Source organism: Oncorhynchus masou, chromosome 12, assembly GCF_036934945.1.
Source record: "Oncorhynchus masou masou isolate Uvic2021 chromosome 12, UVic_Omas_1.1, whole genome shotgun sequence".
Classification (NCBI taxonomy): Eukaryota; Metazoa; Chordata; class Actinopteri; order Salmoniformes; family Salmonidae; genus Oncorhynchus; species Oncorhynchus masou.
The window spans coordinates 43514571-43541421 of NC_088223.1; the positions used below are offsets into that span (position 1 = coordinate 43514571).

Below are 26851 nucleotides of genomic sequence, written 5' to 3' on the forward strand. Positions count from 1 at the left end.
CGTACGGCCCAGTACATCACTGGGGCTAAGCTTCCTGGCATCCAGGACCTATATACTAGGCGTCAGAGGAAGGCCAAGAAATTGTCAAAGACTCCAGTCACCCAAGTGCTCGGCATCTGACCATAAGGCGCTACAGAGTGTAGTGCGTACAGCCCAGTACATCACTGGGGCTAAGCTTCCTGGCATCCAGGACCTATATACTAGGCGTCAGAGGAAGGCCAAGAAATTGTCAAAAACTCCAGTCACCCAAGTGCTCGGCATCTGACCATAAGGCGCTACAGAGTGTAGTGCGTACAGCCCAGTACATCACTGGGGCTAAGCTTCCTGGCATCCAGGACCTATATACTAGGCGTCAGAGGAAGGCCAAGAAATTGTCAAAGACTCCAGTCACCCAAGTCATAGACTGTTCTCTCTTCTCCTGCACAGCGAGCGCTACCAGAGCACCAAGTCTAGGACTAAAAGGCTCCCAGCTTCTATCCCCAAGCCATAAAACTGCTAAACAACTAAACTAATCAAATTGACCCTCCTTGTTTTTACACTGCTGCTACTCACCGTTTACCATCTATGCATAGTCACTTTACAAATTCTCTCAACTAACCTGTATTATAGCCTCGTTATTGTTAAGTACATTTGTCTTACTTTTTTACTGATTTGATTTATTTTTTACTTTAGTTTATTTAGTAAATATTTTATTACGTCTATTTCTTGAACTTAATTTTTGGTTAAAGGGCTTGTAAGTAAGCATTTCACGGTAAGGTCTACACCGGTTGTATTCGCCGCATGTGACAACTTAAATAAAATGTTATTCTAAAATAAATGTGAGATAATGTCTAGATGGCTGGGTTGATGAAAGTGGATTGCAGTGTCCTTGTACAGGTTGATCTACTCGGTGTGTACTATGGGTCCCAAATGGCATTCTTTCCCCTATATAGTGCACTACAGTACATTTGACCTTATAGTGCACTACATAATGAATATGGTGCCATTTGGGACAGACCTAGCTGCAAACTATGAAAATAAGACATGACACTTTTTTTCTCTTGCATTTAGCAGGAGAGACCGCTTGTGTTCCCTGTACTTACCCTGCATACACTTTCAATTAATATTCAGTAATTTATTCCAATATTCCTGGGAAGCAAACCACTACAGTTATGGCATTATGTTAGTTATCCAATATGACCCTGATAACTTGTTGTTCAAACCATATCTGTGCAAACGGAGTTTATTGTGACTCAAACACATTCACAAGACAGCCCATTAGATAAATTGGCTCATTTAAATATACAAAATGTACACAGACTCACATCACATGTTTGTGCCCTCTTTTGCAATATCAATAGCATGATGGGATAGTCATTTAAATAAATAAAGAAATGTCCCTCGTAGAATAATTGTTCACAAACAGGTGCATTAACATGGATCTGAGTGTTAATGGATTACACATGGACCATTATGAGCATAATCAACCAATCTTTTACTCAATTCAAGTGCTGTGGGCCCTATATTCCACCTGTTTATCTCATTTTGCTTCAGCTAAACCTGTCGCTGGCTTCCTCCTTAAAGTTGTGGCTAACCAGAGTCCTTGACTGAGAGCCTAACTCAGCCCCAGCCCCTAACAGCCCACCCATCCCAGACTCTGCCTCCCCCTGAAAGTCTGCCTGCTCCACTTTCACCTGCCCGCCTTGTGAGAGAAACCCCTCCCCGAACCCATAAGCATAACCATCGTCCATGTCGGCAGCCGCTCTGGTGTTACTACTGGCAGCAGCGCCATCACAGCTGGCGGCCAGTCTCTCACAGCGGGCCTGGTGGCGCAGGAAACTGTCCCTCCAGATAACCTTCTTCCCACACAGGCCACACTCATAAGGCCGCAGCCCACCATGGGTCTTCAGGTGCTTGGTCAGGTGGTGCTTCATCTTGAAGCTCTTGGTGCACACAGGGCAGGCGAAGGGCCGCAGGTTGAGGTGCTGCATCTTGACGTGGCGGTCACGCATGCTCTTCAGGGTATAGGCCTTCCCACAGTGGCAGAAGTGCACTTTGCCCGTGTAAGGGGCCCCAGCAAGGGAGAGGGAGGAGGAAGAGGGGATGGGGGGTGAGGAGGAAGGGGGAATGGAGCAGGGGATGGGGACAGGTGGCAGCTGGAGGTTGGGGTACCACCACCATGGGTCATGTCTGCCCCAGAGGGCCAGTTCAACTCTTGGGCCCCCAGGATAAAGTCATTGTCATCAGGAGAGTCAGGTACTAAGGGTCTCTGAGAAACTTGCCCGGTGCCATCCTCAATCTCATCATAGGTTCCCCTTCCAAAAGCACCATCTGCAAATCGGCCAAAGTCCACTTCCTCCTCATCTTCTTCATCGTCTTCTCTTCTGTAGTATTCCTCTCCAGCTTGCGGCCTAGCTACTTGCTGAGACCAGGGACCGGCCTGCCACTGCGTCCGGGATGAGGGTGTAGGAGCTGGGCAGGATGGGCCAGGAATCACATCATCTGGATCCACAACATGGGGAGAAGTCAGGGCTAAGCTTCTCCCCAGCGGTCTCTCCTCTTTCTTCTGCAGTTCCCCTGAGCTCTTTTTCCCCTCTGGCTGTCCTCCCTCTTCAACATGGTGTACACTAGTGTGCAAGTCTCCTGGAGAAATACAAAACAGAAAGATGTACAATGTACAAAAGACATACACATAGATAATTATATAATGGTACAGGGATGTGTGCTTATCACATATTGGTGCTTATCATCTCATAAATAGGAGACAGTTGTTTAAAATTATCAGCAGTTGAAACAATAAAGCATATTCCCTGCCCCGGTTTGGGTAAAAAGCTGATGGATGGGGCTAGATAAAATGTAACCACTCAAAAAACACAACATAGCTATGGGTGCATCCATGATTTAAAAATTATAGCCTCAGCATGGTTAAAATTACTACAAAAAAAAGGGAGGACCAAGGTACTCTTCATATAATTAATTAAAATGCCTTTATTTGTATGGCATGTTCAATAGAAACAAAGTTTCGGCTGCATGGCCTTCGTCAGGGAGTACAAAGAAATAATACAATGTCCTCTTTTGAACAGCTTTTCCAATTAGCCCTAATTAGAAGAGGGAGTGGTTACAAGATTGATTGGACACACCTAGTAAGCAATACTATACACATTAAAAAAAGTGAAATACCGTAGCTATGTTACCATACAAATACAACTCCAAGCTAGAAGTATCAGAACACTTAGAGAGGTAGTTCTAACCTTAAATATGACTGGGAGAAGTGTCAAGAATAAGAAAGCAATATATTCCATAGTACACAGCAAAACATGAACAACAGTCTAAACACAGCTGAAGGCAAAGGAGCGAATTGTCCACGAGATGACAGCAAATGGACCCATCACGACCCAACAGGAATGGTGAGAATTCCATATCTTAATTTAAACCAGGGTATTTAGTGACCTGTAGTTTGTAAATCCAAAAACTTTCCCTTTGGTTTAACTGTTAAAGGCGGTCCCCTTTTCTAATAGAGGCCGGAACATGATCAATACCCATAGCTTGTGGGGAGGCAGGGTTGCCATGGTGTAAGGACTTGTAGTGCCTTGCCATGGGGTAGTCTTCATTGCCTACAGTGCAAGGTGTTCTACATACATACTCCTCTTTCTAATGGTTAAAACTACAGTTGAAGTCAGAAGTTTACATACACTTAGGTTGGAGTCATTAAAACTCTTTTTTCAACCACTCCACAAATTTCTTGTTAAACTATAGTTTTGGCCAGTCGGTTAGGACATCTACTTTGTGCTTGACACAAGTAATTTTTCCAACAATTGTTCACAGAGATTGTTTCACTTAGAATTCACTGTACCACAATTCCAGTGAGTCAAAAGTGTACTGTGCCTTCAAACAGCTTGGAAAAATCCAGAAAATGATGTCATGGCTTTAGAAACGTCTGATATGCTAATTGACATCATTTGAGTCACCTGTGGATGTATTTCAAGGCCTACCTTCAAACTCAGTGCCTCTTTGCTTGACATCATGGGAAAATCTAAATAAAACCAGTCAATACCTCAGAAAAATAATTGTAGACCACCACAAGTCTGGTTCATCCTTGGGAGCAATTTCCAAATGCCAGAAGGTACCACGTTCATCTGTACAAACAATAGTACGCAAGTATAAACACCATGGGACCACGCAGCCATCATACAGCTCAGGAAGGAGACGTGTTCTGTCTCCTAGAGATAAATGTACTTTGGTGCAAAAGTGCAAATCAATCCCAGAACAGCAGCTAAGGACCTTGTGAAGATGTTGGAGGAAACAGGTACAAAAGTATCTATCTGATGAAACAAAAATAGAACTGTGCGGCCATAACGACCATTGTTATGTTTGGAGGAAAAAGGGGGAGGCTTGCAAGCCGAAGAACACCATCCCAACCGTGAAGCACGGGGTGGCAGCATCATGTTGTGGGGGTGCTTTGCTGCAGGAGGGACTGGTGCACTTCACAAAATAGATTGCATCATGAGGATGGAAAATTATGTGGATATATTGAGCAACAACTCAAGACATCAATCAGGAAGTTACAACTTGGTCGCAAATGGGTCTGACCCCAAGCATACTTCCAAAGTTGTGGCAAAATGCCTTAAGGACAACAAAGTCAAGGTATTGGAGTGGCCATCACAAAGCCCTGACCTCAGTCCCATAGAAAATGTGTGGGCAGAACTGAAAAAGCGTGTGCGAGCAAGGAGGCCCACAAACCTGACTCAGTTACACCAGCTCGGTCAGGAGTAATGGGCCAAAATTCACCCAACTTATTGTGGGAAGCTTGTGGGAGGCTACCCAACATGTTTGACCAAAGTTGAACTATTTAATGGCAATACACTCAATTAGTATTTGGTCGCATGTAAACTTCTGACCCACTGGGAATGTGATGAAAGAAATAAAAGCGGAAATAAAGCACTTATTCTGACATTTCACATCCTTCAAATAAAGTGGTGATCCTAACTGACCTAAGGCAGGGCATTTTTAATGGGATTAAATGTCAGGAATTGTAAAAAAAAAAGTGTTAAATGTATTTGGCTAAGATGTATGTAAACTTCCGACTTGAACAGTATTTGTTTGTGTTTGTTTAGATTACTTTGTTTATAAACATTGGAGTAAAACAAGCAAACAATTTGGGGTTCTGAGGGGTTACGACAGTTGAACTAAGCTCATGTGGCATTTATAAGGTATATTCTTCAAGAATCAAATGGGTACATATCATTAATTTAGAAGTCCAAAAAATTGATGTAGCAACTGCAGAATGCCCCATTGAAAGAGACTTTTATAAACACAACCAACCCAGGCATATCAATCGCCAAGTCCGGTTTACATTTCACATTCTAGGAGTACATACCAGAGTTTCCTCTCCGCTCAGGCACCTCCCTCTTCTCCTCTTCCCCCATTTCTTCATTTGCTTCAATCCCTCTTTCAGTCCCTCTCTTCTCCTGAGGCTCTTCCACAAAGCCCCCTCCACTTCCTCTATCCCTGCCATGGAGTTTCTCAGCACTTGGTGGCACTGCTCTCTGTCTCAGTCTAGCTCTCAGTCTCAACGCCTCACCAGGAATCCCCCCATGCCTGGTGTGGCTATGGTCCAGTCCTCTCCCATCATGATGGCTTAGGGGGCTGGCTTTGCTGTGGCTGGACATCCACACCTCCTCACAGCTGGAGTAGTCACTCTCCCCAGCAGGGTGGTAGTCCAGGTGCGAGTCAGCTAGGTGCTGGGCAGGCATGGATATGACTTGCTGGGGTGAGGACCTGGGGCGGCTCCACCTGGGGAACTGCTGGGGCCTCCTCCACGTGGACAATGGAGGCAGCGAACTCTGCTCCTGGCCATAGGGCCTCCTCTCCTTACCTTTCCCCTCTCTCTCCATGTATAGGCAGTCAGTGCTGCTTGGGGACTGCTGCCTTGAGGAGGCACCATGGTGTGTGGCAGCTGCAGCATCCCCAAGGTTGCATTCTGCTGGGGGTCGAGGTCTCTTCAGGATCTCTGTACACTTGTCAACAATATGCCACATCTGGAGGAAGCTGGCTACAGTCACGTAGTTGACAATGTCATCACGCACTATGCTCAGTTGGCCAGTGTAGGCTGAACTCAGGACACTCTCAAAGGCCACAGGGTCCATGACAGAGGGCAGAGACACTGTCGTCACATTCTTCAGCAACACCTGGTGAAAGTGATAACAAAAAAATAGGATTTCACAATAGAGGTCTTCAAGGCTCCACCTGTAGCTGAATACCTGAGACGGGATCTGAGCAGGTCCGGATCCAAAATAATGTCACGGGTCTGATAGGATTGTCACAGGTACAGTGGGGAGAACAAATATTTGAACCTGCAAAATCGGCAGTGTATTTCCTACTTACAAAGCATGTAGAGGTCTGTATTTTTTAATCATATGTACACTTCAACTGTGAGAGACGGAATCTAAAACAAAAATCCAGAAAATCACATTGTATGATTTTTAAGTAATTAATTTGCATTTTATTGCATGACATAAGTATTTGATCACCTACCAACCAGTAAGAAATCCGGCTCTCACAGACCTGTTAGTTTTTCTTTAAGAAGCCCTCCTGTTCTCCACTCATTACTTGTATTAACTGCACCTGTTTGAACTTGTTACCTGTATAAAAGACACACTAGGCTACAGTCAGAGTCTTCCTGTGGGGCAAAAGGAGAGAGGCTACAAACGACCAAGAGCCAACAGGTAGGCTACTACTTTATATTCTGAATGGAGTTGTTTGTAACTGTGTAGGATGATAAAGCGCATGCAGCCGCCATTAGCCTAGCTAGCTTCTCCCGGTTTGCAGTCAAGACAGGTATTATGTAATCATATTCGATGATAAATAACCTAGCTAGGGCAACTAATAGTCTATTATAGCATGAGTCGCCTTTGTTAGTTGCGAGCTCTCGCCTCTCCCTCCCCCATTTGTCACTCGCTCACACTCAGTAGCGCGCACACACACAGCATGGCCCCTGCTAGAGCTTCACGTCTATCTACCTCACTTTATTAGCTCTGGTTAATAAAGTACCTTAAAAATTGACTTTTCTGCTGCTTCCCTCACTTGGATCTGTCCAGTTCTATATGGAATGGGTCTAGTTGTCCTCAGGTCCATTTGGAACGGGTCTCTATTGTAGAAAAGTATTTATGTATATCGGGTCCGGATGGCAAATACCAGATCGATTTCGGGAAACTGGTCCAACTTCATATAGACAACTCTCACAACAAATCACAAGTTTGTGTAGGCTTAAAATGTGGGCGGGAATTGTGCTAGGCCAACAAATGTATAAGGCAGTGACGTACGAAAGCCAGAGAGGCTTTCCCATCACTGCCTTTTCCTCCATGCCAAACTAACCTGGTTAACAAAGAGGTGTAAAGCCAGAACATTGGTACATTGTGTCAACCCAAGAGAGACTACTAGTACACACTCTCTCATTAAACCCAAACAGACAAACCTGATCGTGAAAGTATGGCGAGGAGGCAGCCAGCACACAGCGGTGGGCCCTGAACACCTGTCCCTGCACCTGGATGGAGAGGTCACAGAGCCGTCCTTCCTCCCGCTGTCGATTTAGGCTGTCCAAAACTGCTGCACGCACACCAGGGAAGCATACTTGAACCATCGGGCCAGCAGGGGCACCAGAGACTATGCTAATGCAGCCCTGATCCATTGAGCCTAAAACCAGGGAAGAAAATTGTTAGCACTAACCTTTACTGCTAGCTAGCTATCTGGGAATCCTTGGGACATCTCTACCCAAAACCCTAACTTGTGATGGGGGGGGGGGGGGGGGGGAAGATACATCGATACAGTTACATATCAGAATATTATTTTTCTGCTAGTTGGCAAATCAACTCTATTTTTCCTCCATAGCTTGTTCTCCATCTTCGTTTTAAATTAGGTAGCCAATATGTTTTCAGCACTGTTTTCCCCCCATGACTCAAATTTCTCAGCTATTTCTTGTCCCTCTGTAGCCCAATATTGGACTAAAGGAGCCTAACGTTACTCCTTAGCCCAAGGACCCTGCACGTTCCGTTTGTCTCGAAGCCAAAACAGCCAAATACTCAATTTAAAATGTGAATCGATTATCAATTACTGTACGGTTCTCTCATTTCATATCACACCAAAATAATTTCAACAAATGCAAAAACACACTTTACACTCTTATCTCAGATGCGACCAACAGTATTTTTCAGTGACAAGTTTGTGCCATCTGTCTTCCGTTTAATAACCACAGGTAGTCCACACGGTCTTACTCTGCTTTCCATAAACAAGCGCTATAACATGGAAATATGGCCGTGTGGGAACCCTAAGCCTACTTTTTCTTCTTCGATGAGGTTTAATGACGGTTGGCATCCAATAAATGTTGGATTACTGCCACCTTCTAGATTATCCCTTTATACTTTGCTTGAAAATAAATGTTAATCAACAAAATACCCTACCATCTAATCCACCACCTTACTCCACTATTTAAATATATCTAGTTCTACCTTAGGCCAACATTCAGGACTCGACACCACCACTCAACACACCTTGCACAACACACCCCACACCCTATCGGATGATTCTGAAGTCATGACATAATTTTCTGGTATTATCCAAGCTGTTTAAAGGCACAGCCAACTTAGTGTATGTAAACTTCTGACCCACTGGAATTGTGATACAGTGAAATAATCTGTCTGTAAACAATTGTTTACATTGGTTATACCCACGTGGGTATCTTCTTCTACAAACCAATGAGATGGGAGAGGCAGGACTTGCACAGCGTTCTGTGTCACAATTAGAACTATTTTAGCTCTTGGCAAAGCAGACACTCGTTGGCGCCTGCAAGCAGTGTGGGTGCAATAATTGAATAACAAGTATGTTTAAATTTATTTTGCAACGTACGCGATGCGAGCAGTGTTGCCAGAGTGTAAGGTAAAAAACAGAATGGGTTTATGTATCTTGCTCCTCCCTGTGGCTGTCGATGGGCACTACATACACGACACTATCCTCAATCTGAGGTAGCAACTGCGTCAGCTCTACAAATCAATGAGCTAGACCTATCCATTTGGTTTGCAACTTGGTGAACCTGTGCAGCATTCGCTCAATTCGATGCCTACAAATGAACAGATTGCATGCATATCTAATGACCCAGCAGCCATTTAGAAACAACAAATCTTTAAAATGGTTATTTAATAAACTAATGTATTCTGGCTGTTTAAAATCGCTCACATCTTGAAAAAGAGGAAATGGATATGCGTTTAGGTTTTACACATTTTCTGAAAAAAAATTATACGTTAACTATGACCAGAAAACGTTTGAAGGCTACGCGCCAGCCATTCATCTCTGGCACTGTAGGTCACCTCAACGTGTACACGGGCGAACTGTTAAAGCCAAGTAGCCGTAACGTTGTTAATAATGAGTTACCCGAGGTAAGCCTACAAGGTTAAGCAGAACAATGGGAAGGGAATATATCGTTCGGAAGGCGAGATGGATCCACGTTGCTCTATAGAACTAATAGGGGCTGGCAGGGTGAAACATGAACCTAAAATAAGGCGTTTTTTCGCGATTACTTAAACACTACGGCAAACAGCTGGAACAAAATGGTACGAAACTGGGCTCAATGGCGGATGCAATTAACTAGTTTCTATTAGAAAAAAAAAACGTTTTTAGAAATGTCATGTGCCCAGCCTATCTGCAGCTGATATAGTGAGAAATGTTTGGTACATCGAATCGCATATCGAAATCGTGAGAATCACAATACATATCGCATCGGAACCTAATTAAGTATACTGATAATATCCAGGTCCCTGGCAATTCCCAGCCCAAACATTGACCTTTTTAAATGACAACTGCAATGGGAGGGGTATGGACGTCCCAAGGATCCCTGATAGCAAGGACCTAGCAGTTAGCTACCTTTGCTTTTTAGCTAGTCCGCTGACTTCTAGCTAGGTATGCTGTGAATATATAGTTCGCTAGCAGTCGGACTATGGTGGCGGAGGATGAATTACCCAAATATGGTATTGACCTAGTGCCTTCAATATTCCTAGGTTTACGATAATCTTAAATGTACTGGCGATTTATCTAACTATATTAGCTAGCTAGCTACAACCAGAAAGGGTTGAAGGGCCTATATAGACGCAGCCCTAACTGTATCGCCTTTCTTTCACAGTCTGATATTATAGTTAGGAATAGTGAACATTAGAAACACCGAAATCGTCTAGCTAGTTAGTTTGCTTGTCCATTCATCTCAGTGCACTCAACTCGTAGCTAGTCAGGCTAACAGTAGCTAAATTAGTATGAAACAAAATGTGTGCAATTCCACAATAGCTTTAGCTAGATAATTACCTGTTTTAAGGTTCTCAAAGCGAAACGAGTCTTGAAAATATGCCAGCAATTTCAGCTAAAGCACATTCTATTCAGCATTGTTCTATTATCACCCCGTCCTCGTTTGGTAACGCACACTCGACTCGACAGTTCCATCATGGGTGTTGGGTGTGAGAGCTTGTCTGTGACTGTGCCCATATAGCTACCAACCATGGCTAACTCGTGGAACTACTAAAATAATCTAGGCATCTACCCCTCGTTATTTATTGTCTCCTAGATCCTTGAATGAGTTGGTGTGTACAGACGTTTGTCTGGTACTGTACGTGTGAATGTACATTACCAGTAACATATTTGGACACACCTACTCATTCAAGGGGTTTTCTTTATTTGTACATCCTAACTATGAAATAACACATGGAATCATGTAGTAACCAAAAAGGTGTTAAATCAATCCAAATATATTTTAGATACTTCAAAGTAGTCACCATTCGCCTTGATGACAGCTTTGCACTCTTGGCATTCTCTCAATCAGCTTCACCTGGAATGCTTTTCCAACAGTCTTAAAGGAGTTCCCAAATATGCTGAGCACTTGTTGGATGTTTTTCCTTCACTCTGTGGTCCAACTGATCCCAAACCACCTCAATTGGGTTGAGGCCAGGTCATCTGATGCAGCGCTCCATCACTCTCATTGGTCAAATATCCCTTACACAGCCTGGAGGTGTGTTGGGTCATTGTCCTGTTGAAAAACAAATGATAGTCCCATTAAGCACAAACCAGATGGGATGGCGTATCGCTGCAAAATGCTGTGGTAGCCATGCTGGTTAAGTGTGCCTTGAATTCTAAATAAATCACAGACCGTGTCACCGGCAAAGCACAGTCACACTTCCTCCTCCATGCTTCACATTGGGAACCACACAGAGATCATCCATTCAGCTACTCTGCATCTCACAAATACACAAAGGTTGGAACCAAAAATCTGTATGTCCATTACATGAAATCCAAATGAAAATCCACTTAAATTACAGGCTGAAATGCAACAAAATAGGAAAAATGCCAAGGGGGTGAGTACTTTTGCAAGGCACTGTACCTCCTCCATTGTCCATACATTCACACAAACACACACACCAAAGGATTGGGATAGCCTGATTATCTTGTTCTATCTAGGTGTAGTCGCTCACCTCTCTCTCTGCCATTGTAAAGTGTGTGTGCCCGGGCTGTGTTCAATAGATAACATTGTCGAAAGTTGATATAAATTCATTGTCTAGATATTATCTTGTGTGTGTTTCTGCCAGGCAGGTCTAGCAAGTATTCACATCATCTCTATTCATTAAATTAGACCTATCTTCAACATGTGCATGGTCATCCATCTGAACTCAAACCTGTTGATGCAGTTCTTTATTTATGCTCTTTATTGAAGCTGGGTTGTATTCATTAGAGCACACAACATAAAACCTGTTTCCAAAAAACAAACAAAAAGCATTTGATATTGCACAAGTTCAGATAATATTATTACGTGTTGTGCCTTCTAAACATTACCCTGTCCTTTACTGACTTCTTCTCTGTCCGTCTCTGTAGTGGCCTGTTATTGTTGTATTGACGATGTTGTCTTCTGTTCTTATTTCCCCAGTGGCCTGGCTGCTTTGGGCTGGGCTGTGAGGTGGTCTCTGGGTGCTGGTCTAGGCAGAGAGGCAGAGGCAGGAGGAGCCTGCAGTGGAGGAGTGGCTGTGGGTGTTGAGGTGGTGCCCGTGCCCGTCTATGCCCGGGGTCCGGAGTAGATAGCAGCTAAAACGCTTTGCTCTGCCCTCCAAACAGACGCTGGTTGGAGGCAGCCTCAGCAACAGACTCAGGAACAGGTGAGTAATGGATGAAGGGGGAATAACACAGAGAGAGAGAGAGAGAGAGAGAGAGAGAGACACACACGAACGTGGTACAGTACTACAACAAGCAGGCTTAACATCCCCTCCCCAAACACACATACAGTGCATTCAGAAAGTATTCAGACCCCTTGACTTTTTCCACATTTTGTTATGTTACAACCATATTCTAAAGGGATTAAATTGTTTTTTTCTCTCGTCAAGTTACACACAATACCCCATAATGACAAAGCAAAAACAGTTTATTTTTTTGCTAATTTATAAAATATGAAACATTTAAATGTCACATTTACATAAGTATTCAGACCCTTTACTCAATACTTTGCTCTGTCTGGTTGGAATGGGAGCGTCGCTACACATCTATTTTCAGGTCTCTCCAGAGATGTTTGATCAGGTTCATGCTCTGGCTGGGCCATTCAAGGACAATCGGAGACTTGTCCCGAAGCCACTCCTGTGTTGTCTTGGCTGTGTGTTTATGGTCTTGTCCAGTTGGAAGGTGAACCTTCACCCCAGTCTGAGGTCTTGAACGCTCTGGAGCAGGTTTTCATCAAGGATCGCTCTGTACTTTGCTCCATTCATCTTTCCCTCGATCCTGAACAGTCCATGCCGCTGAAAAACATCCCCACAGCCAAAGATAAAAATCACAAAAGCAAGATTAGAAATAAAATCAATCACTAACCTCTTGAAAATCTTCATCAGATGAGTCATATGACATGTTACACAGTACATTTATGTTTTGTTCGATAATATGCATTTTTATATCCACAAATCTCGGTTTACATTGACGCTGTTACGGTTTTCTGGTGAAAGAGGCGGACCAAAACGCAGCGTGGTTATTTCTAAACATCTTTAATAAAGATGATAACGTGAACAATATACTTATACAAAACAAGAAAACGTGGAAAACCAAAAACAGTCCTAACTGGTGCAAAACACAGAGATGGGAACAATCACCCACGAAATACCCAAAGAATATGGCTGCCTAAATATGGTTCCCAATCAGAGACAATGATAAACACCTGCCTCTGATTGAGAACCACTCTAGGCAACCATAGACTTTCCTAGACTACTTAACTAAACACAATCCCATAAACTACAAAACCCCTAGACAAAACAAACCACAAATCACCCATGTCACACCCTGGCCTAACCAAAATAATAAAGAGAACACAGAATACTAAGACCAGGGCGTGACAGACGCCATGTTCAGAAATTCCTCCAAAGTATCCGGAGGAATTATAGAAAACTACGCCAGATAACAGAAATACTAATCGTAAGCTTTGACTAAAGATACATGTTCTACATAAAATTAAAGACTGGTTCTTAATGCAACCGCTGTGTCAGATTTTTTTTTAAACATTGAAGCCTAACATTGCAATAATCTGAGACGGCGCTCAGGCGTAACAATATTTCTCTGCCAAATTGGAGTCAACAGAAATACAAAATTACAATATAAATATTCCCTTACCTTTGATGATCTTTCATCAGAATGTAGAAGGAGTCCTAGTTCCACACTAAATCATTGTTTTGTTCCATAATGTCCAATACTAGTTTCCAAGTAGCTGCATTTGCTATCACTTTCAGCTCACGTGCCCAAAAACTGACTGCTGGTCCAAGATAACTTGCATGAAAACTTCCAAAAGATATATTCCAGGTCGAATGAACTGGTCAAACTAAGTACAAAATCAATCTTCAGGATGTTATAATCATATATATCCAATAACGTTCCAACCGGATCATTCGTTTTCATCTGGGGCTGATTGGAACAGCCGTAGCACTCACAGAGAAATGCGCCACAGCATAATGGCATTCTGTTGCGACACCGACTATTTTCCCTCCCATTAGGTCAAAGTTCACAGCAAATGCTCCATTACACTTTCTGAATGAGGACATCTAGTGGAAGGCGTAGGAAGTGTTTCCAGATCCATAACTTGTTGGGAAGGAAGGGGGCGATGACGTCAAAGTTGCCCCAAATGTCAGAATTTCAAAACCTGTTTGGAAGATTGCCTGCCCTATGAGTTCTGTTATACTCACAGACCTAATTCAAAAAGTTTTAGAAACTTCAGAGTGTTTTCTATCCAATAGTAATAATAATATGCATATATTAGCAATCTAGGACAGAGTTTGATGCAGTTCACTATGGGCACGCAATTCATCCAAAGTGAAAATACTGCCCCCTATCTACAACAAGTTTTAATCATGGTCTGGGAGTCATTTGGGTGCCTTTTGGCAAGCGGGGTGTTATGTGCCTTTTACTGAGGAGTGACTTCATTTGACCACTACCATAAATGCCTGATTGGTGGAGTGCTGCAGAGATGGGTCTCCTTCTAGAAGGTGCTCCCATCTCCACAGAGGCACTCTGGAGCTCTTTCAGCGTGACCGTTTGGTTCTTTGTCACCTCCCTGACCAAGGCCCTTCTACCTCGAATACTCAGTTTAGCCAGATGGCCAGCTCTTGGAAGAGTCTTGGTGGTCCCAAACTTCTTCAATTTAAGAATTATGGGGGACACTGTGTTCTTGGGGACCTTTAATGCTGCATACATTTTTTGGTATCTTTCCCCAGATCTGTGCCTCGACACAATCCTGTCTCAGCGCTCTACGGACAATTCCTTCGACCTCATGGCTTGGTTTTTGCTCTGATATGCACTGTCAACTGTGGGACCTTGTATAGAAAGGTATGTGCCTTTCCAAATCATGTCCAATCAATTGAATTTACCACAGGTGGACATTTCAAGGATGATCTAAGGAAACAGGATGCACTTGAGCTCAATTTCGAGTCTCATAACAAAGTGTCTGAATACTTATGTAAATTAGGTATTTCTGTATTTTATTTTTAATACATTTTTGCTTTGTCATTTTGTAATAAAATGTGCAAAAAGTTGTTCTAATTTTTCAGAGTAAATAACTCACGGACACTAGAGAAGCTTAACCAAGTGTCGACAGCTGTATTCAGACAAAGGCATGTTTCCATCATTACAAGTATATATACTCCACTTTAGACACTCCTCCTTCTCTCCAATCCTTACATCTTATGGTTCGACAGGAAGAGGATAATAGGATAATAAACCATAATTTCTCCCTTCTGGGGATCTGACCTGACCTCAACCCCTCCTTCGCCTAATCCACAGATGTCCATCCACTTCCCATATAGCAATCCTGTGACTTCCTCCCGTCCACCTAACAGATTCCAAAGTCATCTGTCTTTCTACAGAGAACCATTAACTTCTGATGTAAAAACCAGTCTCTTACACTCCTTTTATATGTTCAAAGTTTACCCAGAATCCAAGTCAAGTGGTCTGAATACGTTCCGAATGCACTGTACACACACATACTTTATTTATTTATGCAAGGCTCATTCCATGGTAAATGAAATGTGTAGGCCTATTTGATGAAGTTGAATATTAGTCTGTTACTACCACAAGACGGTCATATCTTCTTCCTTCCTATCCTGACTGACTTACATTTATATCTTTTTCATTTACATTTACACTCTCTAAGGTCAAGTCGTGCCACATCTATTTCCTGCTCTTAACCAACCTCATTTACTGCCTTTAAAAAACATAGCTGACATGGCTGACTTGCTTAAACAATTGTGGTTTCTACTGACAATTGAGATGCACAAACTATGGCATAAGGGGACGACAAGTGGACAAGAGGCAATCCGTAATTTTGATTAAGACATTAATGAGCGAGCTAGGATGGACGTAGTCAATATAACTATTTGTTCAGCACTTTTGAAATGTACGGCGATAGAATTCAGAACATGGGCCGTTCTTAGTCAGAACCGTAGGATAAATACAAGGGGCATATAAGCAGACAATGAAAGCTCTTACAATATTCAATGATTTACATTTCTCAAAAACAGGTTATAGGCTACATGTGCACCACCAAGTCAGAACAGTAAGTAAAATTAAGAGGTGAAAATAGACCAAACTATGGCCTACTAACAGCTTACTACACAAAATACACTTAGTATTACTTTCTTAGCTACAGTATACATATCTCCCTGGCATATTACATAATTTATTCAGCAGCATACAAGACATTTTAGGACTTACCTTGTTGTGCTGTGTTCACTTGAACAGTGACCAAATTTTGTCATCAGACTTTGTCAACATTCTCTGCTTTCAAGACAACTGGGAACTCAACAAAAAAAAGGTTGAGTCATGATGATCTTAAGGTCATAGCTCTAGAAAGAGGCCCGAGTTCCCTATTTATAATTCCGAGTTGGATGAAAGTACAAAATGTATTTTCCCAGTCGTAGCTCGTTTTTCCCGAGTTCCCAGTTGTCTTGGACTCACTAAAGTCAGATTTTGCAGTTCCGAGTTAACAGTTGTTTTGAGCGTGGCACAAATCATGCTTAATTGACAGCATGGCCAATGTTAAATGTTTATAATTTTAAACTAGAAAAAGAGATCCTTAATCTTATGCTTGGAACCACACAGCTACAGCCACAGCCACTCCACTGAATAGCAGGCTAATGATTGCTTTGCAATGCTTGCAGTTAGCCACTGATTCCTTCGAAAACACTCATTGTTGAATTAGCTATTTCTAACTTGTAATGTTTATGTCTAATGACCGATGAGCACCGATACGTTTTATCTATAATTTCTCTTCATATGAAAAGGATTAAAAAGGATTTGACAGTAGACTGTCGACCTGATTCATGATGATGACTGCTAGCTAAGATTTTGAAAGTATGATGTTGACATGATCAAAGCTACTGTAGATATAATGTGATTTGACGTAATTTTATCTGTGGCCAATGACCTTGAGCCTTCTTGGATGGGCACTTCGAATATAACTCTATGGCAGCACCCAAGGGGCTAGAATTTTCAATGTAGTGTCCCCATGAGTGACAGAACACTGAGCCAATCACAGCGCAACGCTCAGTATTTCCTCTTGGCATGCCCCGCCACCACAGATAGCACTGAGCTAGGCTGAAACAATTGCATTTTGGAGCTGCCTTACTCAAGAAAACAAAAAAGAGACCATATTCGTATGCGGCTTTATTAACTCAATTATATACACTATCGTTCAAAAGTTTGGGGTCACTTAGAAATGTCCTTTTTTTAAATAAAGCACATTTTTGTTCATTAAATTAACATCAAATGATCAGAAATACAGTGTAGACTGATTTTAATGGAATATCTACATAGGCGTACAGAGGCCCATCATCAGCAACCATCACTCCTGTGTTCCAATGGCCCGTTGTGTTAGCTAATCAAGTTGATAATTTTAAAAGGCTAATTGATCATTAGAAAACCCTTTTGCAATTATGTTAGCTAATTAAAGAAGCAATAAAACTGTCGGCCTTCTTTAGACTAGTTGAGTATCTGGAGCACCAGCATTTGTTGGTTCAATTAAAAGCTCAAAATGTCCAGAAACAAAAAACCTTCTTCTGAAACTCGTCAGTCTATTCTTGTTCTGAGAAATGAAGGCTATTTCATGCGAGAAATTGCCAAGAAACTGAAGATCTCATACAACACGGTGTACTATTCCCTTCACAAAACAGCGCAAAATGGCTAGAAAGAGGATTGGGAGACACCAGCACAACTGAGCAAGAGGACCTCAACTGGCAGCTTTATTAAATAGAGCCCACCAATCTCAACGTCAACAGTGAAGAGGCGACACCAGGAGGCTGGCTTGTCTGTGTTCTTTTGCCCATATTTAACTTTTATTTTGTATTGGCCAGTCTGAGATATGGCTTTCTTTGCAACTCTGCCTAGAAGGTCAGCATCCCAGAGTCACCCATTCTCTGTTAACGTTGAGACTGGTGTAATTTCTAAACTTTATGAGGGTAATATCAAAAATATATTAAGCCATTGTTTTTATGGAAAATACAAGCATGATGTTATGTCGCAGCAAACACAACATTACATTTGGAACTTAATTTGGCCAAAGAAAATGGCAAAGAAAATGCTAGTGCCTAACATACCCACCAAATTACAGTGCCTTGCGAAAGTATTCGGCCCCCTTGAACTTTGCGACCTTTTGCCACATTTCAGGCTTCAAACATAAAGATATAAAACTGTATTTTTTTGTGAAGAATCAACAACAAGTGGGACACAATCGTGAAGTGGAACGACATTTATTGGATATTTCAAACTTTTTTAACAAATCAAAAACTGAAAAATTGGGCGTGCAAAATTATTCAGCCCCCTTAAGTTAATACTTTGTAGCGCCACCTTTTGCTGCGTCTACAGCTAATTCGCTTGGGGTATGTCTCTATCAGTTTTGCACATCGAGAGACTGACATTTTTTCCCATTCCTCCTTGCAAAACAGCTCGAGCTCAGTGAGGTTGGATGGAGAGCATTTGTGAACAGCAGTTTTCAGTTCTTTCCACAGATTCTCGATTGGATTCCGGTCTGGACTTTGACTTGGCCATTCTAACACCTGCATATGTTTATTTTTGAACCATTCCATTGTAGATTTTGGTTTATGTTTTAGATCATTGTCTTGTTGGAAGACAAATCTCTGTCCCAGTCTCAGGTCTTTTGCAGACTCCATCAGGTTTTCTTCCAGAATGGTCCTGTATTTGGCTCCATCCATCTTCCCATCAATTTTAACCATCTTCCCTGTCCCTGCTGAAGAAAAGCAGGCCCAAACCATGATGCTGCCACCACAATGTTTGACAGTGGGTATGGTGTGGTCAGGGTGATGATCTGTGTTGCTTTTACGCCAAACATAACGTTTTGCATTGTTGCCAAAAAGTTCAATTTTGGTTTCATCTGACCAGAGCACCTTCTTCCACATGTTTGGTGTGTCTCCCAGGTGGCTTGTGGCAAACTTTAAACAACACTTTTTATGGATATCTTTAAGAAATGGCTTTCTTCTTGCCACTCTTCCATAAAGGCCAGATTTGTGCAATATACGATTGATTGTTGTCCTATGGACAGAGTCTCCCACCTCAGCTGTAGATCTCTGCAGTTCATCCAGAGTGATCATGAGCCTCTTGGCTGCATCTCTGATCAGTCTTCTCCTTGTATGAGCTGAAAGTTTAGAGGGACGGCCAGGTCTTGGTAGATTTGCAGTGGTCTGATTCTCCTTCCATTTCAATATTATCGCTTGCACAGTGCTCCTTGGGATGTTTAAAGCTTGGGAAATCTTTTTGTATCCAAATCCGGCTTTAAACTTCTTCAAAACAGTATCTCGGACCTGCCTGGTGTGTTCCTTGTTCATGATGCTCTCTGCGCTTTTAACGGACCTCTGAGACTATCACAGTGCAGGTGCATTTATACGGACACTTGATTACACACAAGTGGATTGTATTTATCATCATTAGTCATTCAGGTCAACATTGGATCATTCAGAGATCCTCACTGAACTTCTGGAGAGAGTTTGCTGCACTGAAAGGGGCTGAATAATTTTGCACGCCCAATTTTTCAGTTTTTGATTTGTTAAAAAGGTTTGAAATATCCAATAAATGTCGTTCCACTTCATGATTGTGTCCCACTTGTTGATTCTTCACAAAAAATACAGTTTTATATCTTTATGTTTGAAGCCTGAAATGTGGCAAAAGGTCGCAAAGTTCAAGGGGGCCGAATACTTTCGCAAGGCACTGTATATCAATAGGCTAATAATATTTACTTTACAAAAGTCCTACATATGACCTATCTTAAATTAAATACGATTGAACTTAATTTAGCCAACAAAAATGTCTCAACAGAATGAAACAAAACACATTTTGCATACTTTAATAACTGGATAAGATAATAAATAGGGCTACAATAATAACAATGATATACGATAATACTACTAATAATAACAAAACAAATTATTATAAACATGAAATAAAGTTCCCAAATTGCATCCTATCTTTAATTTCAATTTTACCTTTATTTAACCAGGCAAGTCAGTTAAGAACAAATTCTTATTTTCAATGACGGCCTGGGAACAGTGGGGTAACTGCCTGTTCAAGGGCAGAACGACAGATTTGTACCTTGTCAGCTCGGGGGTTTGAACTCACAACCTTTCGGTTACTAGTCCAACGCTCTAACCACTAGGCTACCCTGCCGCCCCTGAATAGTGAATTGCAAAAAAATAAAAAAATATTTTGCTAATGCCTTCTATCATGTAAATAACATTTAATTCCAAGAATTCCAGCACCCCCAACTCAAAACATCTTCCCTTGGCTATGCCCTGGACTGAAGAGGCAGACAAATAGGAGAAATGTGGTGGACTAAATGAGATACAATTACATATTTCTCAAGGTAGGAATATTGCAAAAAATTCTGATCAATGGTCTCACTCGAGAATACAACCTCCCACGTTATGACATCGGTCAGTATTGAAATCTGACATGTAGGATAAACGTGTTTGCGATCCAAAAGTCGTATTCCTATTAACTGAGAGTGGCTTTAGCCCAATGCTACATAATACCAGTTTTTGCCTGCTTAAACGGCAATAGCTTAGTTACACATGATCCAAGATGGCGTAGCAGTTAGACATCTTGCCGTGCCGTTTTTTTTCCCATATTTTTCTTCGCATATCTTTTAAAACATTTTGCTAAACCTCAACATCTAAATACTCTCCTGCAACCCGCCTCACCCAATGTAGCGTAGATCTACTTTTTTTTTCTAAAGTATTTATATTTACTTCGGATCCGGAACCCCTCGACTGAAGCTAGCCAGCTAACTACCAGCTATCAGGCAGCAAACCATTGCTAGCGGTCATCAGCTAACCTTTAGCTCGGAAAGCTCTCGCCAGTTCGTACAACGCGACTCTAACCAGAGCATAACGGACCTATTATTTTTATCCCCGGATTCCCACTGCAAACGGAACATTTTCATCTGGATCTTCACAACTAGCTAACCGCAACCTCGGATGATTACTCCTGGCTAGCGTTTCCACCACTTAGCTTGAAGTTAGCCCGGCCCGAGCTCCTGTGCTACCACCGAAGCGTACTCCTGGGCTACAATATCCGGACCCACGACCGGTCTATTGATGTCACCGCATGAAGAGGCATAAACAGACTAAACCCCATCGCGACGTCCCCCAAAGGCTAACTTTCTAGCCCTTGCTATCTGCTTGCTTGCTAATTCTGCCTGCTAACTGCTAGCTTGTTTAGCCCCGGTCTGCTAACTGCTAGCTTGTTTAGCCCCGGCCTTCTAACTGTTAGCTTGTTAGCACAGGCCTGCTAACTGTCTGAATCGCAGCGTCCCCAGCCAGCCCAACCACCCACTGGACCCCTATTTACTTTCAATCTCTTTTCGATTTTTAATTCGATTATACCTTCCGGTAACCTGCCTCACCCAATGTGATACGGAATCGCTATTATTTAAAATTTTTAGAACACATTCAAGAACCTCCAGAAGCTAACCAGCTAACTAGCTACAAGCTCTTTAGTCATTATTAGCCACCGCTAGCTGCTTTTACCTTCCGCACAGCCAGCCAGTTTTTTTTAACCTGGATAATACTCGCCAGTCTAGCTTCCCTGTCCCATCCACCGCTGCCCCCTGGACACTGATCACTTGGCAACATAGCTGATGCATGCTGGACTGTCCATTAATCACGGTACTCCATTCTGCTTGTTTATGTTTTATCTGTCGGCCCCAGCCGCACTCAGGCTCTGTGTGTCGTTAATCCGAACCTCTCGGCCTAGTCAACGCCATTTTACCTGCTGTTGTTGTGCTAGCTGATTAGCTGTTGTTGTCTCACCTACTGTTTTAGCTAGCTCTCCCAATCAACACCTGTGATTACTGTATGCCTCGCTGTATGTCTCTCTCAAATGTCAATATGCCTTGTATACTGTTGTTCAGGTTAGTTATCACTGTTTTAGTTTACAATGGAGCCCCTAGTTCCACTCTTCATACCCCTGATACCTCCTTTGTCCCACCTCCCACACATGCGGTGACCTCACCCATTACAACCAGCATGTCCAGAGATACAACCTCTCTTATCATCACCCAGTGCCTGGGCTTACCTCCGCTGTACCCGCACTCCACCATACCCCTGTCTGCGCATTATGCCCTGAATATATTCTACCATGCCCAGAAATCTGCTTCTTTTATTCTTTGTCTCCAACGCTCTAGGCGACCAGTTTTGATAGCCTTGAGCCGCACCCTCATACTACTCCTCCTCTGTTCCGCGGGTGATGTGGAGGTAATGTCCCCAGGCCCTGCATGTCCCCAGGCACCCTCATTTGTTGACTTCTGTGATCGGAAAAGCCTTGGTTTCATGCATGTCAACATCAGAAGCCTCCTCCCTAAATTTGTTTTACTCACTGCTTCAGCACACTCTGCTAACCCTGATGTCCTTGCCTGGTCTGAATCCTGGCTCAGGAAGGCCACCAAAAATTCTGAGATTTCCATACCCAACTATAACATTTTCCGTCAAGATAGAACTGCCAAAGGGGGAGGAGTTGCAGTCTACTGCAGAGATAGCCCACAAAGTAATATCATACTTGCCAGGTCCATACCCAAACAGTTCGAACTATTAATTTTAAAAATGACTCTTTCCAGATATAAGTCTCTCACTGTTGCCGCCTGCTACCGACACCCCTCAGCTCCCAGCTGTGCCCTGGACACCATTTGTGAATTGATCGCCCCCCATCTAGCTTCAGAGTTTGTTCTGTTAGGTGACCTAAACTGGGATATGCTTAACACCCCAGCAGTCCTACAATCTAAGCTAGATGCCCTCAATCTCACACAAATCATCAAGGAACCCACCAGGTACAACCCTAAATCTGTAAACAAGGGCACCCTCATAGACGTCATCCTGACCAACTGGCCCTCCAAATACACCTCCGCTGTCAGCGATCATTGCCTGTATCCGCTACGGATCCGCAGTCAAACGAGCACCCCTCATCACTGTCAAACGCTCACTAAAACACTTCTGTGAGCATGCCTTTTTAATCGACCTGGCCCGGGTATCTTGGAAGGACATTGACCTCATCCCGTCAGTTGAGGATGCCTGGTCATTCTTTAAAAGTAACTTCCTCACCATTTTAGATAAGCATGCTCCGTTCAAAAAATGCAGAACTAAGAACAGATATAGCCCTTGGTTCACTCCAGACCTGACTGCCCTCGACCAGCACAAAAACATCCTGTGGCGGACTGCAATAGCATCGAATAGTCCCCGCGATATGCAACTGTTCAGGGAAGTCAGGAACCAATACACGCAGTCAGTCAGGAAAGCTAAGGCCAGCTTCGTCAGGCAGAAATTTGCATCCTGTAGCTCCAACTCCAAAAAGTTCTGGGACACTGTGAAGTCCATGGAGAACAAGAGCACCTCCCAGCTGCCCACTGCACTGAGGTTAGGTAACATGGTCACCACCGATAAATCCATGATTATCGAAAACTTCAACAAGCCTTTCTCAACGGCTGGCCATGCCTTCCGCCTGGCTACTCCAACCTCTGCCAACAGCTCCCCCCCCCCCCCCCCCCGCAGCTACTCGCCCAAGCCTCTCCAGGTTCTCCTTTACCCAAATCCAGATAGCAGATGTTCTGAAAGAGCTGCAAAACCTGGACCCGTACAAATCAGCTGTGCTTGACAATCTGGACCCTCTATTTCTGAAACTCACCACCGCCATTGTCGCAACCCCTATTACCAGCCTGTTCAACCTCAATTTCATATCGTCTGAGATCCCCAAGAATTGGAAAGCTGCCGCAGTCATCCCCCTCTTCAAAGGGGGAGACACCCTGACCCCAAACTGTTACAGACCTATATCCATCCTGCCCTGCCTATCTAAGGTCTTCGGGGCCAAGTCAACAAACATTTCACTGACCATCTCGAATCCCACCGTACCTTCTCCGCTGTGCAATCTGGTTTCCGAGCCGGTCACGGGTGCACCTCAGTCACGCTCAAGGTACTAAACGATATCATAACCGCCATCGATAAAAGACAGTACTGTGCAGCCGTCTTCATCGACCTTGCCAAGGCTTTCGACTCTGTCAATCACCATATTCTTATCGGCAGACTCAGTAGGCTCGGTTTTTCTGATGACTGCCTTGCCTGGTTCACCAACTACTTTGCAGACAGAGTTCAGTGTGTCAAATCGGAGGGCATGCTGTCCGGTCTTCTGGCAGTCTCTATGGGGGTGCCAAAGGGTTCAATTCTCGGGCCGACTCTTTTCTCTGTATACAGTGCCTTGCGAAAGTATTCGGCCCCCTTGAACTTTGCAACCTTTTGCCACATTTCAGGCTTCAAACATAAAGATATAAAACTGTATTTTTTTGTGAAGAATCAACAACAAGTGGGACACAATCATGAAGTGGAACGACATTTATTGGATATTTCCAACCTTTTTAACGAATCAAAAACTGAAAAATTGGGCGTGCAAAATTATGGAAAAAAAGCGGCACGGCAAGATGTCTAACTGCTACGCCATCTTGGATCATGTGTAACTAAGCTATTGCCGTTTAAGCAGGCAAAAACTGGTATTATGTAGCATTGGGCTAAAGCCACTCTCAGTTAATAGGAATACGACTTTTGGATCGCAAACACGTTTATCCTACATGTCAGATTTCAATACTGACCGATGTCATAACGTGGGAGGTTGTATTCTCGAGTGAGACCATTGATCAGAATTTTTTGCAATATTCCTACCTTGAGAAATATGTAATTGTATCTCATTTAGTCCACCACATTTCTCCTATTTGTCTGCCTCTTCAGTCCAGGGCATAGCCAAGGGAAGATGTTTTGAGTTGGGGGTGCTGGAATTCTTGGAATTAAATGTTATTTACATGATAGAAGGCATTAGCAAAATATTTTTTTATTTTTTTGCAATTCACTATTCAGGGGCGGCAGGGTAGCCTAGTGGTTAGAGCGTTGGACTAGTAACCGAAAGGTTGTGAGTTCAAACCCCCGAGCTGACAAGGTACAAATCTGTCGTTCTGCCCTTGAACAGGCAGTTACCCCACTGTTCCCAGGCCGTCATTGAAAATAAGAATTTGTTCTTAACTGACTTGCCTGGTTAAATAAAGGTAAAATTGAAATTAAAGATAGGATGCAATTTGGGAACTTTATTTCATGTTTATAATAATTTGTTTTGTTATTATTAGTAGTATTATCGTATATCATTGTTATTATTGTAGCCCTATTTATTATCTTATCCAGTTATTAAAGTATGCAAAATGTGTTTTGTTTCATTCTGTTGAGACATTTTTGTTGGCTAAATTAAGTTCAATCGTATTTAATTTAAGATAGGTCATATGTAGGACTTTTGTAAAGTAAATATTATTAGCCTATTGATATACAGTGCCTTGCGAAAGTATTCGGCCCCCTTGAACTTTGCGACCTTTTGCCACATTTCAGGCTTCAAACATAAAGATATAAAACTGTATTTTTTTGTGAAGAATCAACAAGTGGGACACAATCATGAAGTGGAACGACATTTATTGGATATTTCAAACCTTTTTAACAAATCAAAAACTGAAAAATTGGGCGTGCAAAATTATTCAGCCCCTTTCAGTGCAGCAAACTCTCTCCAGAAGTTCAGTGAGGATCTCTGAATGATCCAATGTTGACCTGAATGACTAATGATGATAAATACAATCCACTTGTGTGTAATCAAGTGTCCGTATAAATGCACCTGCACTGTGATAGTCTCAGAGGTCCGTTAAAAGCGCAGAGAGCATCATGAACAAGGAACACACCAGGCAGGTCCGAGATACTGTTTTGAAGAAGTTTAAAGCCGGATTTGGATACAAAAAGATTTCCCAAGCTTTAAACATCCCAAGGAGCACTGTGCAAGCGATAATATTGAAATGGAAGGAGAATCAGACCACTGCAAATCTACCAAGACCTGGCCGTCCCTCTAAACTTTCAGCTCATACAAGGAGAAGACTGATCAGAGATGCAGCCAAGAGGCTCATGATCACTCTGGATGAACTGCAGAGATCTACAGCTGAGGTGGGAGACTCTGTCCATAGGACAACAATCAATCGTATATTGCACAAATCTGGCCTTTATGGAAGAGTGGCAAGAAGAAAGCCATTTCTTAAAGATATCCATAAAAAGTGTTGTTTAAAGTTTGCCACAAGCCACCTGGGAGACACACCAAACATGTGGAAGAAGGTGCTCTGGTCAGATGAAACCAAAATTGAACTTTTTGGCAACAATGCAAAACGTTATGTTTGGCGTAAAAGCAACACAGATCATCACCCTGACCACACCATACCCACTGTCAAACATTGTGGTGGCAGCATCATGGTTTGGGCCTGCTTTTCTTCAGCAGGGACAGGGAAGATGGTTAAAATTGATGGGAAGATGGATGGAGCCAAATACAGGACCATTCTGGAAGAAAACCTGATGGAGTCTGCAAAAGACCTGAGACTGGGACAGAGATTTGTCTTCCAACAAGACAATGATCTAAAACATAAACCAAAATCTACAATGGAATGGTTCAAAAATAAACATATGCAGGTGTTAGAATGGCCAAGTCAAAGTCCAGACCGGAATCCAATCGAGAATCTGTGGAAAGAACTGAAAACTGCTGTTCACAAATGCTCTCCATCCAACCTCACTGAGCTCGAGCTGTTTTGAGGAGGAATGGGAAAAAATGTCAGTCTCTCGATGTGCAAAACTGATAGAGACATACCCCAAGCGAATTAGCTGTAGACGCAGCAAAAGGTGGCGCTACAAAGTATTAACTTAAGGGGGCTGAATAATTTTGCACGCCCAATTTTTCAGTTTTTGATTTGTTAAAAAAGTTTGAAATATCCAATAAATGT

General features: G+C 42.7%; 1 protein-coding gene and 1 pseudogene across 4 annotated transcripts in view; one reads left to right on the top strand and one right to left on the bottom strand.

Moving 5' to 3' along the window:
* Positions 1-1206: 1206 nt before the first annotated feature.
* LOC135550147 (hypermethylated in cancer 2 protein-like) lies at positions 1207-10763 on the bottom strand (annotated as a pseudogene).
* LOC135550148 (sodium channel subunit beta-1-like) overlaps positions 9328-26851 on the top strand; it is an 80302-nt gene continuing 62778 nt past the window's right edge. The window contains exons 1-3 of one of the 4 annotated variants that reach the window (XM_064980676.1): positions 9328-9407; positions 11930-12155; positions 14739-14850. The gene's annotated coding sequence lies outside the window, so the exon portion shown is untranslated. Of the gene's footprint in view, positions 9408-9830; positions 9996-11142; positions 11264-11929; positions 12156-14738; positions 14851-26851 lie in introns of those variants that run through there. The other 3 variants (XM_064980673.1, XM_064980677.1, XM_064980674.1) reach the window with 3 other exon arrangements.